This window comes from Tenrec ecaudatus, chromosome 1 (assembly GCF_050624435.1).
Source record: "Tenrec ecaudatus isolate mTenEca1 chromosome 1, mTenEca1.hap1, whole genome shotgun sequence".
NCBI classification, from domain to species: Eukaryota; Metazoa; Chordata; class Mammalia; order Afrosoricida; family Tenrecidae; genus Tenrec; species Tenrec ecaudatus.
In genome coordinates, this window is record NC_134530.1 from 221,419,870 (window position 1) to 221,438,845 (window position 18,976).

Sequence of the window (18,976 nt, forward strand, 5' to 3'; positions counted from 1 at the left end):
GCAATCTCCAGCTTCATTTCTATTACCAAGTCCCTGTTTTCCAACGACTGTGCCTTCCTCTTTGTTTCCGGCGTTTATATTCCAATTACCAATAGCTATCAATGCAGCTTGATTGCATGTTTGATCAATTTGTAACTAATGTCTTTTGTAGAATTCTTCAGTTTCTTCACCACTGGCTTTTGTGGTTGGTACATGAAGTTGAGTCATGGTTGTATTGATTTCCTGAAGGGGCATAGATATAACCCGATCACAGGTAGCACTGGACTTCACGACGGATTCAGCAAGATCCTGTCTGACAATGAATGCCACGCCATTCCTGCTGACTGTGTGATTCCTGGCAGAGTCAATATGTGATTTTCTGATTCAAAATGACCAATACCAGTCCATTTCAGCTCACTCGTACCTAGGATATTGATCTGCATGTATTCCATTTCATTTTTGACCACTTCCAATTTTCCTAAATTCATACTTCACGCATCTAAGTTCTGATCAATAGATTTCCCCCACTGGTTTTTCTTACCCTGAGTGGTGCCCCACCAACAAATGAAGATCCCACAGCTCACGTCACCATGGCTGACTTCCTTCCATGAAATCATCTCCTCTTCCGTCACATTTCAAGTGCCCTCGGACCCAAGGGCCATCTGTCAGTAATATCGCCGATAGGGTGCTGCTTCTCTTGTTGAGGCGCTCAGTCTTTGGAAATGCTTTGACATGATGCATTAGGGTTTCAGCTGCTTCTTCCTCCAACGTGGGAGCCAAGTCCTTCTTGGTTGTAGCTTGCAGTACGGATTACAATCCAATGTAAAGAAGACCAAAATCCTCACAACTGAACATCACAATAAACGAAAAAAGGTTGACAATGTCAAGGATCTTGTCTTGTCTGGGTTCGCAATCAATGCTTGTGGAAGCAGCAGTCAAGAGATAAATAAAAAAAGGTATTGCATTAGGTAAATCTGCTGTACAAGATCTCTGAAGAGTATTGAAGAGCAAGCGTGTTACTTTGAGGACTGAAGTGCACCTATCTGAAGCCATAGTGTTCTCCGTTGCACCATATGCATGTGGAAGCTTGACGATGAATGAGGAAGGCCAAAGAAGGACGGATGCATTTGAAGTGTGGTGCTGGAGAACAGTGAAATACCATGGACACTAAAAGGACAAACCGGTCCGTGTTGGAAGAAGTCAGGTCAGAGTGCTCCTACAGGCAAGGATGGCAAGACTTCATCTTACATACTTCGGAATTCCTGTCAGGAGAGACCAGTCCCTGGAGAAGGACGTCATGTTTGGGACAGTGGAGGGGTGGTAATAAAGAGGAAAATGCTCAAGGAGATGGATGGACACAGGGGCTGCCTCAGTGGGCTCGGGCACAGGAACAATGGTGAGGCTGGCGCAGGTCCAGGCTGTGTTTCGTTCTGTTGTGCACAGGGTGGCTATGGTCAGAGCCAACTCAATGGCCCCTAACAACAGCAACAACAACAACAACAAGAGGGCTAGTTGTTGGTGAGTATATTTGGATAGTAATTGTATTGACTGGATTTCTTTGTGTGCAGATAGATATGATCCTATCACAGACAGCATTCCACTTCAAGTTAGGTCTTGAAATGTCCTTTAGGATGCGAATGGGATGCCATTCCTCTTGAGTTTGTCACGTCCAGCTTCGTAAGCCATCTGATGCAAGATGGCAATACCAGTCCCTCGCAGCGCGCGAATGCCCAGGTGTTCAGTTAAATGCAACAGAATGGATATTGCTTTGAGCACGGTGGAAGTGTATTTCTCATTCACATAAGGACCAAAACCATTTGCTCCTGTTTGGTGAGTAGCTCTTCTCCTTGTCTGTCTCAGGAAAGTGGGCTCCTTTCACTGTCTGGCTCTGCTAGCCACCTCTCATCGGCCGGTTTGTCCTCCTGTGGTGGTTTGCATGCTGCTGTGATGTGCAGAGACGCCCTGCTGGCATAGCGGTTACACTTTGGGCTTTGGTCTGCGAGGCCATCAGTTCAAATCCACCAGCTTCTCCGAGGGAGAAAGGTGGTGCTTTCTATTCCTGTGAAAAGCTACACTCTTGGAAACCCACCGGAGTCGTGCTGTGCTGTCCACGTGGGCTCCGGGGCAGTGGGCTTTGGTGATGCTGGAAGCGGTGACACTGATGACAGCAGGGTCACCAAGGGTGGTCTGGGTCCAGCAGAGTTTCCGGGCTAAAACTGATTGAAGACCTTATGAGGAGCAGCAATGTATTGCCTTAGATAGAGCAAAAGGTACACCGCTCAGGCTAGAAGCCACTGTGAGTTGACCCAGTGGCTGCAACACTGAGCTCAAATCCAGCAGCAGTTGTGAGCAAGGTTCAAGACCAGGCAGTGCTTCCGTCTGCTGTGTGGAAAACTGCGATGAATTGAAACTCACTCAGTGGTCCCTGAGAACACGAATCTCTTCAGTAAGTGCACCCAATAAGAGGGAGGGAGGGAGAGAATAAAGGCACACTCTTTACTCCTTCAGCCTGGAAGAAGTGACCAAGTCCCCCTACTCACATTCCACTCTTGAGAACAGCAACAGGGCCCCACCCAAAGCAAAGGGCTCTGGGAAATGTAGTTTGGCAGCATTTCCAGGACTCAGGGGAGAAAGGTTTGTCTCTGCCACACTAGCTTTTACAGGGACCTTCCCCCTCTAGCCTGCACTCCTATTTTATTGATTTGTGCCAGTGCCGAGCTTGAGAAACGGACTTACAGCATATGACTAGATTGCACAATTACAATAACAAGACAATGACAAGCTCCAAGGACATAAAAGGTTGTGATGAGCACAGCACTGTTGGTGAAGCCGAAGGTCACCAGGAGGCATCCAGGAGAGCGGTCTGCCTCGAGCATCCCTGTTCCCTGGCCCTTGGTCCTGCTCAGTGCAGAGGAAAGGGAGAGCATCCGTCCATTGGCTTAGCGCCAGTCTATTGAGACCCCTGCTTCATTTTCTACCTCTCAGGGGTTTTGAGAACATGAATAATATAGTCCACTTGCGAGGCCATCAGTGGTGCGGAGCTTAACATGCTTGGCTGCTAACTAAAAGGCTGGAGATTCGAGCCCACCCAGAGGCTGCTCAGCACAAAGCCTGACGATCGCCTTTCGATAAAAACCAGACCTGGGAAACCCGATGGCGAACAGCTCTGCTCACACACAGGAGGCCGCCATGCGCCGGGATCCATCGCTGCGCTGTCAGAAGCAAGTCACCAGACCTCTCTTGAAACATCACACGGTGGGTTCAGAGTACCCACTCTGCAGTTAGTGGCGGAGGGGCTTAACCCTCTGCACCACTTAGGAACGCCTAGGCACAAAATAATAATTATATTTTATATCTTTTGCCCAGAATCCCATGGCTTGGCCAATGGGATCTTGAATCCATCAGAGCAAAGGAACGTTACTAATAAACTGAAGGCGTGAAGTGAGGTAACATTTTATCCGTTTTTTAACTGCACATCCGTGAGTGCTAGAAAATAAGCCTGCCCTCGGAGAGCGAAATCATCCAACTCTTACCCGGGGAGGGCGGGACTAAAGTAAGCAGGGGTTCTGAAAAAAGTGTGACTGAGGAGTTTGGAAGGGCCCTGAGCTCCAATCAAAGAAAATTGGGCAGAATTTCAGAAAGAAAGAACTGTAATTTGTTTAGAGTAAACTCAACCAGCTGCACTCTGTTCAAAGAAAGACGGGGCGACACCGCGGGGAATGACCGAGTTTGGTCTGGGTCGTTTAGGTCGGTGTGGTTCTTATCAATTGTTCGAGGGACAGCCTGGTGCGGATCTGTTCTTTGTCATTGTCAACATGTAATGTTTTTCCTTTAGGATAGATTCTTAGCAATAGAATGAAAGTGTGTGTTGTAGATGCTTCCCACTGCCTTCCACAAGCTTGGTACAAGTTTAGATGTCCACTTTCACCTACGTGTCTTAGGAACCTTGCTTTTGCTGTCACTGTTGGGTGTCGTTGAGTCAAGTCTGACTCAAAGGTGTGTGTGACAAAGTAGAACTGGCCCCTAGGGTGGATTTCTCAGTCTCTGGATCTTTACTGGAGCAAATATCCAGGTATTTTCTCCCACAGGGCCCTGAGGGATTTAACTCACCAAGAATAAGTTATCGTGTTCTACCCGTCCCACTGGCTAAAGGTAAAGATAAAGCAACATGTTGTGAAGACTTTAACTCTGGTGGTGGTATGGTGGGTACCTATGGAGCTGTGATCCACAAGGCCAGCTGTTCAAACCCACTGGTTGCTCTGCAGTAAAAAGATGAGGCTTTCTACTCCTATAACTATTGAAAGTCCCCATAGCTTACAGAGGGAGTTCTACTCTGTCCTACAGGGTCACTGCGAGTCAACGACAGTGAGCTCTGGCGTCCTTTAATGGTACAGTATTTTGCTCTTTTAATTATTCCCAATTTGATAGGTAGAAAATGATAACTGGTTTTTATGGTTGTTTGGATTCTTGGATGACTAGCTAGTGAGATATGCTTATACATTATTCTTTTTTAAAACAACAATTACCTTGTGCAATAATTGGATTGTTTTTCTTATTCATTTTGTAAAGAATTACTTTGGTTTTAATGAAAATACACACACAACAGATCACACACCCATTCAGCAGTTTCTCCGTAGACAGATCAGTGACGCTGGGACAGCTGTGACGTATCACCATTATCTCCTCACATTGGTTCACTGCCACTGACTTACACTCTGCTCCATCAGCTACTCGGCTATTCTTGTTTTCACTGGGACCTGATACAATTCTTTAAAAGACTGCTCAAGGCCCCCTAGGAGTGCAAATAGTTTGCACTAGGCCCAAGTGGTTACACATGGGTTGCTAACCAAAACGTCAGCAATTCAAAACCTCCAACCAGACTCCTCAGGAGAAAGAGGAAGCTTCCTACTCGCACAAAGAGTTGCAGTCTCAGAAACCCAGAGGCAGTTCTACCTTATCCTGTAGGGTCACTCTGAGTCAGAATTGACTCGATGATCACGAGTAACCTAAAGGCTGGCAGCTCAAACTCAACCGACGGTGTTGCAGAAGCCAAAGACCTGGTGCTCTGCTTCCATCGAGATTACAGCTAAGAAATCCTTATGGAGCAGTTTTACTCTGGGTGTTAGGCAGAACTCTCTAGAGAAACAAAACCAGGACACTTATGATTATATGGATAGAAAAGGATAGGTTTATACAGAATATAACAGCTAATTAGTCCACACAGCAGTCCAGAGGGCTCAGTTCAACTCACTTTTGTGGAACAGTTAATATACTGAAAGTCCTTCAACCCATGGAGGAGGCTTCGGTCCAAGGTCAAGGAAGTGGACAGCGGAGTCTTCCCTCAGGCAAAACAGGCAGTCTGCCCACAGGCAGCTGACAGCAGGGCGGGTCAGCAATGGTCAGTAGCTCCAGAGCTTAGTGAAGCAGGCCTGATGGGATATTGAATTCAAGCAATGCAAAGCAACAGGATCCACCAGCCTCAAGCTCAAGAGAGGTACACACCAGCAACGTGGAGAAGCAGGTCTCAAAGACGCCTCAAGCTCTAGCTACACAATCCATGGGTTGGCTTGGCCCACAGGTAGTGTAGCCCACAGGTTGAGGCATAGAACTAGCTAAAGCGGCAGCACACTGGTCCGATCACCAGGGATCAAGAGAGATAGAGGTGGGCCATGCAGAGCCCATTTATCTCTTTGTCCGCCAATCAAACTTCAATCTGATCAATCTCTGCCCACATGTTCCTATTGGCCTGGTTGTCACAATAAACCTAACTATCACACTCTGTCACATGTGCAGTCTCCCAAATCACAAATCAACAGCAGAAATAAAATCAACAAAGAACTCAATGCTCAAGGCAAACATTCTTCTCTCATTCGGCTAAAGTGTTGTTTAATTTGAAGATGACTTCACTAGATAGTTTCAGGTCAAGGGTCAAACATTTCTCAGAGCAGCAGAAGTTTCTCCAGCCTCCATAGATCCAGTAAGTCTCGATCGTATGAGAAATGTTGAATCCCGTTCTGTATTTCTTCCCTTTTCAATCAAGTCATCTCTTGAGTCATTGATGAAAACATCCAGTAATGGTTTCTGGGCCCTATTCGGTGCTTCTTGCCTCATAGAAAAGGAGGAAATCATCTATGGAAGTAACTACAACAATAGTTCTATTTCTTCTCCAGTCACTGGGTTTCTTCTTCCTCCACTGTTCCAGACACGTCGAGACCAAGTGTGGTACCTTGGATGGCTGCTGGAGAGTTGGACTCCCTGAACTGGACAGTAGAAGCAAACCCATCCCACTGCCATAGTCCATCCAAGTTCCTAGTGACTCCATAGAGGATTTCTGAGATTGCAACCTGTTATGAGAGCAAACACCTTCATCTTTCTCCCCTAGAGAGGCTGGAGGGTTTGAACCGCTGACCTTGCAGTTATCAGCCCACATCTAGCCCACAGAGCCACCAGGGTTCCTTGGAAGTAGAACCAACCAATCTGCTGCTCTCATGTCAATTCTGATTCATAGGGAACCTGATAAGCAGCATCTAACTGGGCCTTTGGATTATGGGAAGAAGAAGCCTCACCGTTCTCCTTCTGAGAATTACTGGTAGATTCAAACCGCTGACTTGTGGCTGGCAGCCCAACATATGACCCATGGGTCCCCAGAGCTCCTGGGGAGCAAAACAGAAGCTCTGAAACAGCGTCAGACCAATTGGCCGGGCAGACCCAAGGAGACATGACCCTGAGCCTTCAATCCAAGAGAACGAATGCCTTGAAGTGTTCGGTTGCACCTAAGCAGCAGCATCCTCTTTTTAAAAGATATGTTTAGTACTGTTGTAAAATTATATGTAAAAGATCACTTGCCATTTCACCTTTTTTCTGGTGTGCAACTTAGTGATACCTACTATATACTCAGGTTATCACCATTACCCTTTTTTCTTATCCTTCATCGATGCCGTATTTTCCCATCACCATAGACATCCACTCACTTCCCTGCGAATGATTCCCTCTTTCCGTCTCTCCGCTTTCCCTGATAACTACTAATTGATTTGACTTATTTACCTTTTTGTGCCATTTCATATAAGTGAAGACATATAGTGTTTGTCCATTTGTGATTGAGTCATTTCATTCTGCATAATGTCTGTGAGGTTTGCCTAGGGCTCGTCTCTCTTCATGACTGAGTAGTATTCCACAGAATGAATAAACCATAGTCTGTTTATCCCTTCTTCCGTGCAGGGCCCTTACCACGTCTCTGCCTGTTTGCTACTGGAACCATGCTGCTACGAATGACAGACGTGCACAGCACGGTGGCTCGGTTTGAAAACACCAGCCTTAGCGTGTTACAGCCGCGGAAACCAAGGGCACAGGTCCAGTCCCTCCCTTGGGGTCGCTGTGAGTTGGAATTTCAGTGAGTGTGCGTGTCTGAGGGTGGGATGGCTACCTCATGAAGCTGTTTCATTTTTAATTTTTTGAGGAAGTGTACTGTTTTCCACAATGGCTGTACTGGTTTACCGTGCGTCCTCTCCACACTCTTGCCAATATTTGTTATCCTTTGTTTGTTTGTTTGTTTGTTTGATCGTTGTCATTCCGATAGAAGGGAGAGCGTAGCCTGTGGCAGTTTTGTTTGGCACCTTGGGTGGCCCAGTGGGGTCCCTTTGGGCTGCTGACTGCAGTGCTGTCTTTGCAACTGCAGTTGGGATCCACTAGTCACACTGAGAAAGAAATGGGGGGCTTTCTGCTCCGGCAGAGATTTAGGGCCTTGGAAATCCAAAGGGGCAGATCCACTCTGTCCTTCAGGGTTGCTGAGGGTCAAAATCGGTTCCATGGCTTGAGCTTGGCTTTTGCTTCTTTGGGGGCTTAGTGACTGAGCACCTTTCATCCATTTTCTGACCGCTTAGATGTCCTCTTCAGGGAAGAGTCTGTTCATGTCCCTTGTCAATTGTTCAAACTGGGTTCCTTGCCTTTGTGTTGTTAAGCTGAAGCAGTTTGATATTCGCATTGGATATTAGACACATTGAACAGATGGCTCCCAAGTAATTTTTTTCCAGTCTGTAGGCTATCTTATTGCTATGTTGATTACGTCTTGGATGGGCGTGAGGATTTCATTTTTGTGACGCCCCAGTGATCCGTTTGTTCTGTGGATCTTGGACGTGGTGTTATATTTGATGAACTATCACTAAAACAACCCCTCCCCCCACTACCCTGAATATCATGGCTAGAACTTGATGGCTTTGCATTTAGCCTTTAGGTCCCTGATCCATTTTGAATTTGCTTCTGTGTAAGGTATGAGGCATGGGTCTTGCTTCATTTCTCTGCATATGGAAATTAAATTTTCTCGGCACCATTTGTTGAAGAGACTGTTCCTTCCCCGTTGAATTGACTTAGCACCCTTGTCGAAAATCAATTCACAACAGATGTATGGTTTTCTTTCTGGGCTTTCAGTTCTATTTCATTGATTTATGTATCCATCATTAGACCAGTCGCAGGCTGTTTTGATTACTGCAGCTGTTTTGATGTGTGGAAGGATGAGGCCTTCTCCTTTGTTCTTCTTAAAAATCACTTTGACTATTTGGGGCCCATTACTTTTCCATATAAACTCGAAGATTAGTTTTTCCATTGCTGTTAAAAAAAACGTTGCTGGAATTTAGTTCGGAATTGTGTTGAGTCTCTTGCTCTTGTTGGATTTTCTTAGTGATTTATAGAAACTTTATATATAATTGATAGTAACATCTCCTCTGCTCTGTATATTGCCAATGCTTCTTTCCAATCTGCTGCTTGTCTTTTAATTTTATTAATGATGACATTCATGTTAAAAAGAAGGTTGATTTTTCCCATATTGTCAAGTCTCATCTTTTATTGCTTCTGATGATGGGGAAAATTTTTATTTTGCTGCACTATTTTTATAATTTTTTTCTTTTTTGTTTAGACACTTAATTCACTTGCAATTTTATTTTTGTATATGGTGTGAGGTATAAATTTAATTTTATTCTTTTCCCAAATTAATGATTCAGTATTTCATTCCCAGTATCTGAAATTCCACCATGAAATTCCATCTGAAATTCCACTAACTTGTAGCCATAAAATGGATTCCAACTCAAAGTGATCCTATAGGACAGAGAATTGCTCCTTAGGAGTTTTGGGGCTGAGAGTCTATGGGAACAGACTTATTAGATGCCTATGATCACATGGTTTCTGGACTCTCTGCATTGATGTGTGCATTCCTATGCTAATGCCATACTCATGAGCCTCTGGAAACATAGGTAGTGAAGCGCCAAACGACTAGTTGAAAGATTTGCAGCTCAAACCCACCCAGAGTCACCTCCAAAGACATGCCTTCTGGAAAACCACAGCCTCGAAAACGCCATGGAGAAGTTCTATCCTGTACACATGGGATCACTGGGAGTTGGAAATGACTCACTAGCCACTAGCAACAGAAGCGACAATGCCATACTGTTTAAGTTACTGGAGCTTTAAGGTGTGTTCTCTTAAACCATTTCTTGATGATTCTTGCACATTTTCCTTCCCAGGTAAGCTTTAAAGCTTGGAATTGTCTTTGATATTGGTAATAGATAAGTCGATGCCTGGTTCCACATTGCGGCAGTGACTCTCACTGGCGCCTGCCAGCTGTTGAAGAAGCATGGCTCTCGGTCACGTTCATTCCTCCTTTGTAACCCGTCCTTAATCAGCTGAAACCTGTTCTCCATGGGTGCCCATGCTGGTATTTGAAATGGGCATCACTGCAACGCACAAACCCCACTGTAGGACACACTGACAGACGAGTGGTAGAGCCTCTTCTGAGTGGTGGCTTATGAGCAGAATGGACAGAGACACAGACGAAACACTGAGCCATGATGAAGGTGGGCGAGTCTATACATGGCAAAGACATGCCAAAGGTGGTAGCAGCCACCAGAAACTAGAAGAGAGTCCTACCCAAAAAATTGATACAGCTATGGCCCTGATTTGAACTCAGCCTCCAGAGCTGTGAGACAACATGTGTATTCCTTAAAGGCCGACATTTGTGGTATTTGTTACCTGGCGGCCCTATGAAACGAAGACCGCCTGTGGGTGGAGGGGAGAGGCACTGGAAGGGATAAGTAGACAAGCCCACATAGGTGCCATAAAGATTTGGGAACCTGCATTGTGGACCCCACTAGGGTGCATGCTCCTTCAAGAAGCCTCTAAGTAGAGAGCCAGCGCCTTCCCAGGGCGATGCTCCAGGAAGTCCCAAGAGATGCGCTGTTTTACAATGCAAGCCATCTGCACTGAGCGGAGCAGAGCAGAGCGGCCTGCGGAGAACTGCAACTCTTTGAAATGCTGTGCTAGAGGTTGGGCAAAGCTTCCTATTGGGCGGGGGAGGCCTTAATGGTGTCTGCCCTCCAATATCCAATCATCTCAGTATTGTCACTAGGGAGAACTTGTTGAAATTCCTTTGGATTTGTCCTGAGCCTTCTGGATTTCCTTTCTGTGAAGCAGAGCCCCACCATTTGCAGGCAGGGGCAAACATGTTTGTGTGTGGGAGGGAGGGATGGGAAATGCTGGGATCCTTGTTCAGAGTCACTTTAGTGAATGTGTGTGTGTGTGTGGGGGGGGGAGGGAACCTGCAGACCTGCAGTGTCAGGAGATTTGAGCACCAGCTGCAAAAGAACCCATCACGGAAAATAACCCATTCTCCCAGAAAGGAGTATCCAGAGTCCCGGCATCCCCATCAACTGAAGCGCTTGTACAATGCAGATTCCCAGCCTGGCCCCAGACTCACTACGTCAGGGTCACGAGGTGGGGCAGGGCAGGGGTTTGCTTTTCAACCAGCTCTCCGGGGGTGATTGATGCCTGATGACGTCAGAGAGTCACTGTCCTAAGATGTAGGGAACCCTGGTAGTGCCGTGACTTAAGAGTTGCCCTGCACAAGGTCAAGGGTTCAAAACAACCAGCTGACCCTTGGGGAAAAGATGAGGCTGTCTGCTCCAGTAAAGACGGACAGCCTTGGGAACACTCCAGAGTCATTCTGCTCTGTCTTCTAGGGCCTCGGTGGGTTGGAATCAATCCCATAGCAGTGGGTAAACCATAAGGTGAACTGGTCATGCAGTGCTTAAGAGCTTGGCTGGTAACCAACAGCGGAGTGGTTGGCGCTCTCTAGTCCCTCTTTGCGAGAAGGGTGTGACAGTCTGCTTCCACACTGATTAGAAACCCACAGGCCCGCTCCACTCAACCTTCCTAACCACTGCTTTTGGCCTTCTAAAGACGTATGTCTGCTCTATTTACAGTACACATCAGCCATGGAGCAGAGCTCCTTCTAAGAAACCCAGCCAAACATCATCTAGGAGGCTGGGTGGGAAGAAGACTCACAGGGGGGCTGAGCTTCTACAAACCATGGCTGTGCTGTGGGTTCCACACAGAAAGGCTGCTTCCTCCCCAGTCTTCCTAAGATCAGCATGCAATTTGATGAACTTGAACGAAAAATATAAAAATCAGTGGTCAGAGGACAGCCCGTACCGGAGATAGCAGCACAAATATGGGCCAGAATCTGAAGTCCTTAGAACTTCAGAGCCGAGAGAAAGGGGGCCTCGGGCTCCGCTGACAAGCCCCATGATGAACAAGCCTCCAGAGCAGCCTTCCTCCTCCTCCTCCTCCTCCCCTTTGCAGTTTGCCCACGAGAATATCTATCCACTTGGCAGCTGCAGAGGCTTCTTTGCATTTGGCTTTTCCTGGCTCCATAATTGAACGAGAGGCCACCCTTTTGTGTTGGCAAATTGGTGTGACAAGCAGAGCACAGTAAGCGGGGAAACATCAACACATTCTCCCAGCTCAGAAAGTCTTCTTAGCCTCCAAAGGGTTGACACAAGCAGCTTCGGGTGACACCATTCCCTCAGTCCTGAGAGGGCCCATGCTTTCCATGGCCCAGGTTGGCAGACAGACAGGGCCCACTGTGCTCCAGGCTGGACTGGGCATGGGCTGGCTCCTCCTTGTAGACGGCATGGCGCTCCAGCTGAGACCTGACCCCTGTTCCCAAAAGTCGCAGTTGCATAGGACCCTGCTTGAGCCTGAACCCGGGACCTTTGAACCGCTGACAACTGCACGCAGGCTTTGAAAGGATGGAGCCAAGATAAAGCCTTTGGGGGGTACGAGCAGTTTGCATTTGGTTTCTAACCCACTCAGTGGCCCCGGAAGAAAGCCCTGCTGATCTACTGCTGTAAAGATGACAAGAGAACCTCATGGAGAGATTGTGCTTGGTGACTCACAGAGTGAATCATCATGAGGCGAACGCAACTCAATGGCAACGAGCTTGTGTTTTTGTTTTTGGTTGTTTTTGGAGGGGGCGGGGAGCAGAGGGCAAGGAGCAGAGTCATGGGGCTTGAGGGGCCAAGGCAGGACAACACAGAGGGGCAGTGGGAAGCCTTTGGTTGCTATGCCTATTTCTGATGACATTGACCTGGGTTTGCCTGGCAGGGACTCTTCCCCATGTTTCCCTGCTTCCATCAAGGCATGGTTGTGGGCATGGGGATGGGGAGCCAGTGTCATTGGCCCTGGGGCGGGTCAACAGGCTTGCTTTTCTCCTTCCTCGGTGCACTCAGATGTTTAGAGAGGAAGCAAACCCACTGCCGAGCGCAAGGAGTTTGGAAGCGTGCATGTCTTGAAGTCGGCTTGTATCAGTGTGTGAGTCTGGGTGCATTAGAGAACGAAAGCCACAGAAACTCATGTGTAAGAGAGAGTTTTATATAAAGGGTAACTATACATCAAGAAAACATCCCAACCCAGTGCTACCCAAGCCCACAAGTCCAACATTAGCCCATTAATTCATATGTCTGAAACCAATCCACAAAGTCCTCCTCCATCTCACAAAACACACACTATGATGCTGACTGCAGGAGGAAAGCCGAGTCAGTGAACGTGTAAGCATCTCAGTGCTGGCAGGGGTCTCCACACGGCTGCTCCAGCACCCAGGGCTGCATCGGGGTAGGACCATGTGGCTTCTCCCCAGGGATGCCCTGCAGGAAGTGAGCATTGCCAGCTGAAGCAGGGAACTAGCTAAGGCAGCTGTACCCTGGTCCGACCATCAGAAAGCGAGACCCAAGAACTAGAAAGTCGAGGCTCACTGAACCATTTATCTCGCCACTCTTCAATTAACCCCACGTGTGTTTATCGACCAGGTTGGCGCAATAAACTTTAACTATCTCAATCAGTAACCACAATCCTTATCATGAAGGTTCATTGCTTCATTCTTGGTCCATAAAAAGTGCAGAAGCCCAGTCATAGACTCGTCTGCACACAGGGCAGATGTAATGTAGGAAACCTGGTCTTGGGTGAGTTTCTCTTCAAAAATCAAATCTGTCAAATGCATACTAAGCTCCGAACTTTGGGAGGCAGCTCTCCATTTATTTAAATGTGATTGAACTTCTACCGCCCACCAGATGCTGAGCTAGATGCCGGAGAGGCCAAGATGAGTAAGACATGACTCCTACACACATCTCTGGAAAACAGAAGCTTAGCAACGTATTTCGTTGTTGTTAGCTGCCTTTACATTGGCCCCCAACTCGTGGCAACCCTATGTGTAACTGAATGAATCACAGCCGGGTCCTGTGCCATTCCCATGATCGGTGATTGTCTTGGCCTGATTTCTCTAGAGAAGCAAAACCAGGGTCACCCATGTCTGTGCATTTATACCAAGGAGAGGGCTCACTCAGTTGTAGAAGCAGGAAAGTCCCAAGATGTTAGGCTGGAGGCTCCTCCTGACTCAACCAACTTTGGGGGCTGATGAACCCAGTATTGGCGATAAGATAACAGATGTGTAGCTGAAGAGGGAAAATAGTAAGCTATTGATGGCTCCCAGGATCGGCAGAGAATATGGCAGATCATTAGGCTCAACTCCAAAGAACTGGAGGTCTATGAGCCAGATGCAGATTCTAGATCCAGCAGAAAGCAAGCAAGGTTTTCCAGACCACACCTTTGAGACGATCTCATCATGGGGGATTCCTAGGGCTTACCTGCCTATGAGTGAGAATCCTGGCCCAGCCAGGTTGACACAAAGCCTGGACTATCACAGTGGCTGAGGATAAGACTTTCGTGTTCCATAGGCTTTCCCTTGGCTGATTTGTGAGCCTAGCTTGCCAGACTCTTCTTCCTAATCTGTCCTAGTCTGGAAGCTCTCCAGAGTGATGAATGTACATAAGGTGCTTTGGCCAGGAATCAAACATGGTTCTCCTACATGGATGGTGAGAACGCTCTCACAGCACACTCAAAACAATGAATTATCGGTTGCAGCTTGTATTAATTTGGGTTCAATTCTTGAGCAAAGAAGAATCGTTGATGGGATTTAGGAAAGTATCAACCTGGCAAAAGGCAGCTGGATCTCAAGAACAACTGGACCCTGGGTTTTGGACACTGTCCAAACCATCTTGCTCTTTCTCCCTGCTTCTGCCTGCGAGCCCAATTCATTCTAACATGAAAGACCGGGCCTGTCTAGGTGTTGGAAATTGAGACTACCATCAGTTCTAGAGATTGTTGCTTTCCAAACTCCAACAACTGAAGTTGCTTAATTCTTTCTAACTTTCCTTTTTTTTAGATCTTGGAGAATAGCTTTAATTGGCCCAGTTTGGGTCAGGTGCTAATTCTTGGGCCAATCACCTTGTAAATACTATCCTCCCAAAGAAGCAGTGTCTACGTGGCCTAAGGGGGCAACGTAGCAGAGTAACAGTGAATGAATGCCTTTACATCGACCCCAAAGATGGCACATCCACTTCTTACCTAGGAGGGTGGCTAGGGACAATTGTGATGCCTAGATGTTGCATAGGACAGGCTTCTGTTAAAGATGCAGCCATTGTGTCTAACTTAACTTCAAGTTTAACAGGGTATAAGCACTGTCTCCGTATTTGCTGAATCTGGAAACCCTGCGCCTGGAGCACTTCAAAGGAAAGGAAAGCACCTTTGTTGAGAAGAGTGCTGCTCCGTGCCGGAAGAACGACTACAATGGGTGTTATTTGCTTGTTTTCTGTTTTCCATGCTCAATTAAAACTATTAAGAATTGATGTAGGCTGACTTGCACTCAAGAGCATTTGGTGAAAGGCTGCTGGACAAGGTCAGTTTTTTGCACAACTCCCTGGGTGCCATTTACAAAGATCACGTGTCAGTGGTGCCCCCACCCCCTAGAAATGGACCGTGTGGTGACCGCAATTACTGGGATGCCCCCAGATAAAGAACCAGAGTTGGACGACCATGCCCAGGACCAACCGGAGCCATGGTCACACTCATCTTGTAAGTTACCCACAGTCTCCTGCTTGCGATCGTTATGCCTCCATCCCCGTATGTTGAAACTCGACAGAAAGTGGCCGCGTTTTAGGAATGGGCTCTAGTTTATTATTTAAACCCTGCTCAAAAGTCAAGGTAGCCAGTGAAGATGACTCCGTCTTCTTGTCTGGGTCACTACCTGGGGTTGCCTGGAGAAACACTGTAGTCTGGGTCATGGTCCTAATTGTTGAAGAGGACAGACATTGAAAACGACAATCCCACGCAGCCCACGTGGAATGGAGACGCAGGCCTTCCCTGGAGGAAAAGCAAGACGCTCCAGCGGAGAGGCAGAAGGGCGGCTTGGGCTTGGGTAGGCAAAACCAGTAGAATGTCCATTCTGATAACGTCTCTGTGTTGTGGCCACACTGAAGAGCCGTCACTCCATTGTTCTTCCCTGTGGTGCTGTGGACCATGGGAGGGACAGCAGGCCAGCATGAGGCTGACCAATCACCACGCTCAGTGCCCCCAGATGGGTAATTCTCCACAGTGGTGTCAGCACAACCAGGTCTCCCATAGTCAAATGTAAAAAACGAAGTAAAGCATTTTTGCAAAGAGTACACGTTTTCAAAAATACATTAAAGCCAATTCGAGACGATGTCTTCCATCTCTTCCCTCAGATGTACTTAAATTGCAGTAGACATTCCCAGGTGCTGGCAGATGCAGTGGGCAGACCATTGCAAACCATCCGCAACCAAGCCCATCAGGGAATGACCAAGGCTAGTTCCCCATACAAAGAGCTCTGTCACTCTGTTGTCCTATAGAAGTCGGGTGGGTGAAGATTATCTCTTCATAATCGTATCCTTACCGTTCAGATCACGTCTTAACCCTGAGTTCGTTCCTAGGCGTGGGCCTTTCCATCACCTGCTGTATGGCGGAGACAATGAGGGTCTTGAAAGCAGGGACCTGGACCTGCCCCAGCAATCTGGCCTGGCCTCTGTTGGCGATCAAAAGAAGAGGAGGTGGAGAGAAGGGCACTGGATGTTTGAGAGTCACCACCTCGCTGGGTTATGAGGACGGTCAAACTAAGCGACACGTATGTATGGAACCCTGAGGGCAGCGATGTCCTCGTCATGAAGAGCACAGAGATCGCTGGCTGTGCTATTCTTTTTCTTAATTCAGGTACAAATCCAGCCGCAGTACCAAAGGCTAAGGTAGCAGCGGCTTAAGCAAGATACGTATCTTGCTTATGTATCTCCAAGTAACAGCAGGGAGCCCTGGTGGTATCATGGAATACTTGTTGGGCTGCTAATCACACCACACAGACAGCAGTTCAAAACCACCAGCCATTCTATAGGAGAAAGATGAGGCTTTCTACTCCCTTAAAGAGTGACAGTCTTGGAAACGCACAGAGGCAGTTCTACTTTGTCTTATAAGGTTGCTCTGAGTCCGAATTGACTCGACAGCGGTGAGGTGGGGTTTTTGTTGTTTGTTTTAAATAAGTAATGGGGGGAGCATTAGCAGGTCAGTGCAGTTTCGCGGTAAAAGAGACCGTCTAATCCTATCTTGTCAGTCTGTCACTCTCAAGCTGCAGCTTCCATATCAAGGTCTAGGATGACTGCAGCCCCTCCTGCCGTTACAGCCTCATCCTGACCAGTGATCAGTGAAGCAGATGCATTCTCTTCAGAGCGCAGCTCAGGAGTGGAGCGCACACATCCCTTCCACTCGCACCCCGGGGCTAAACCTCGCGGAAGGGAAGGGAAGTGTTGCCTTGACCAGAGTGAACACGTTCTTGTTGCCAGTGGCCATCAAGTTGATCCTGACTCAAGACTACACGCTGTATCACAGAGTAGAGCAACTCCGTGGGGTTTTCTTGACTGTAATCTTGCCAGACGTCGTTTGCCATCCCTTTCTTCCTCAGTACCGCTGGGTGGCTTTGAATTGCCAGCCTTCAGGTTCTCAGTCAATGTCAAGCCTTTTATGGGACCTGGGAACCTTTTCGCAGCCAAACGCCTCACTGAAATGCGAGTTGTGTTACTGACGGGAAAAGGAACATACCCATCTGCATTTATCTTCGTTGTCTGCACAACAGAATGGACCACTGCGCGGTTCTGGGCAGTCCTCATAACTGTTCTTACACTTGAATTCATTGTTGTGTTGCAGCCACCGTGTCCCCCGTCTTTCTTAGGGTCTCCCTCTTTTCCACTGTCCCTCTTTACCAAGCAAGGTGTCCTTCTCCAGGGGCCGATCTCCCCTGACCGTGTAACCAAAGCACGTGAGATGGAGTCTCACCATACTTGCCTGCAAGGAGCATTTTGGCTACACTTCTGCTGAGACAGATTCTTTGGCTCTTTGGGCAGCCTGTAGCACTTTCAATATTCCTTGCCAGCACCGCAATTCAAATGCACCAATTCTTCCGCACTCTTCTTTATTCAATGTCCAACTTTCACATGATAGGAAGTGATTGGAAAGACCATGGTCTGAGTCACGTGCACCTTCGTCCTCAAAGTAACCTCCTTGCATTCCAACACTGTAAAGAGGGCTTATGCAGCAGAGTTACCCAGTGAGATGTGTTGTTTATTCTCTTGACTGCCGTTTCCATGAGCATTGACTGGATCCAAGCAAGGCAAAATCCTTGACACCTTCAATCTTTTCTCCCTTTATCATGATGTTGCCTGTTGGCCCATTGTGAGAGATTTGGTATTCTCTACATTGAGTTGTAATGCACGTTTAAGGGTGAAACCCTTGGCCTTCATCAGCAAGTGCTTCAAGTCCTCCTCACTGTGGGCAAGCCAGGTTGTGACACCTGTACATGGCCTTCCTCCAACTCTGATGCTGCGTTTCTTCCACATGGAACCCAGCTTCTCTGATGACTTGCTCAGTGTGCAGATTGAACACGTATGGTCAGAGGACATAGCCCTAACACACACCTCTCTTGATTTTAGACCACACAGTCTTCCCTCGTTCTGTCTCCACAACTGCCTTTTGATTCATGGACAGGTTCCAAACAAGCATAAGGAAGGGTCCCAGAATTCCCATTCTGGTCAAAGTTACCTAGTACAGCTATAATAGACATGCCACAGGTGGGTACATTCAACCAACAAATCATTTTCTCACACTTCAGAGGCCAGAAGTTCAAAAGCAGGCTGCAGGCAGGGGGAGGGTGGCTTTCTCTCAGAGGCGTTGGCCCTAGAGGGAGGCTCTTGTCTCTTCAGCTTTGATCTGTCTCCTGGCTGATCTTCATGTGGTGTGGCATCTCCCCTCCCCCATTTCTGCTCGCTCAGTAGGCAGTAGACTATCTTTTATACCTCAAAAGAGATCACTTAAAAACACACCCTGTGTTATTAATGTAATAAAGACAACCCAGTCCCAAATGGGATTGTAACCACAGATGTAGGGGTTGGGATTAGCAGCACGTATTTTGTGGGGACCCAGTTCTACCCATAACAGCATGTTTGGGGCAATACACACGCTCTCCAGTTGGTTGTTTTCCTGCCCACAAACCCAAGACATTTGCTCCCGAGGACTCGCCGATCTCCAAAGGGAGGCTGGCGGCAGGAGGAGCTTGGGGGAGGTGAAGAAGTACGGACACTCTCTGTCAGTGTGGAGAAGGAGGAGTGCAGATACCACACCCTCGTCCTCTTATCTCCTCACCTTTTGACTTTAAAGATGACGTCTTACATTTTTGTGGAGGTAAAGTAAACCTATGAAACACAAAAGTTGATATTTTAAACCACGCCTTGCTAAGCGTACAACTCAGTGGCATTCATTCTATTTGAACTGTTGCGTTACCACTATC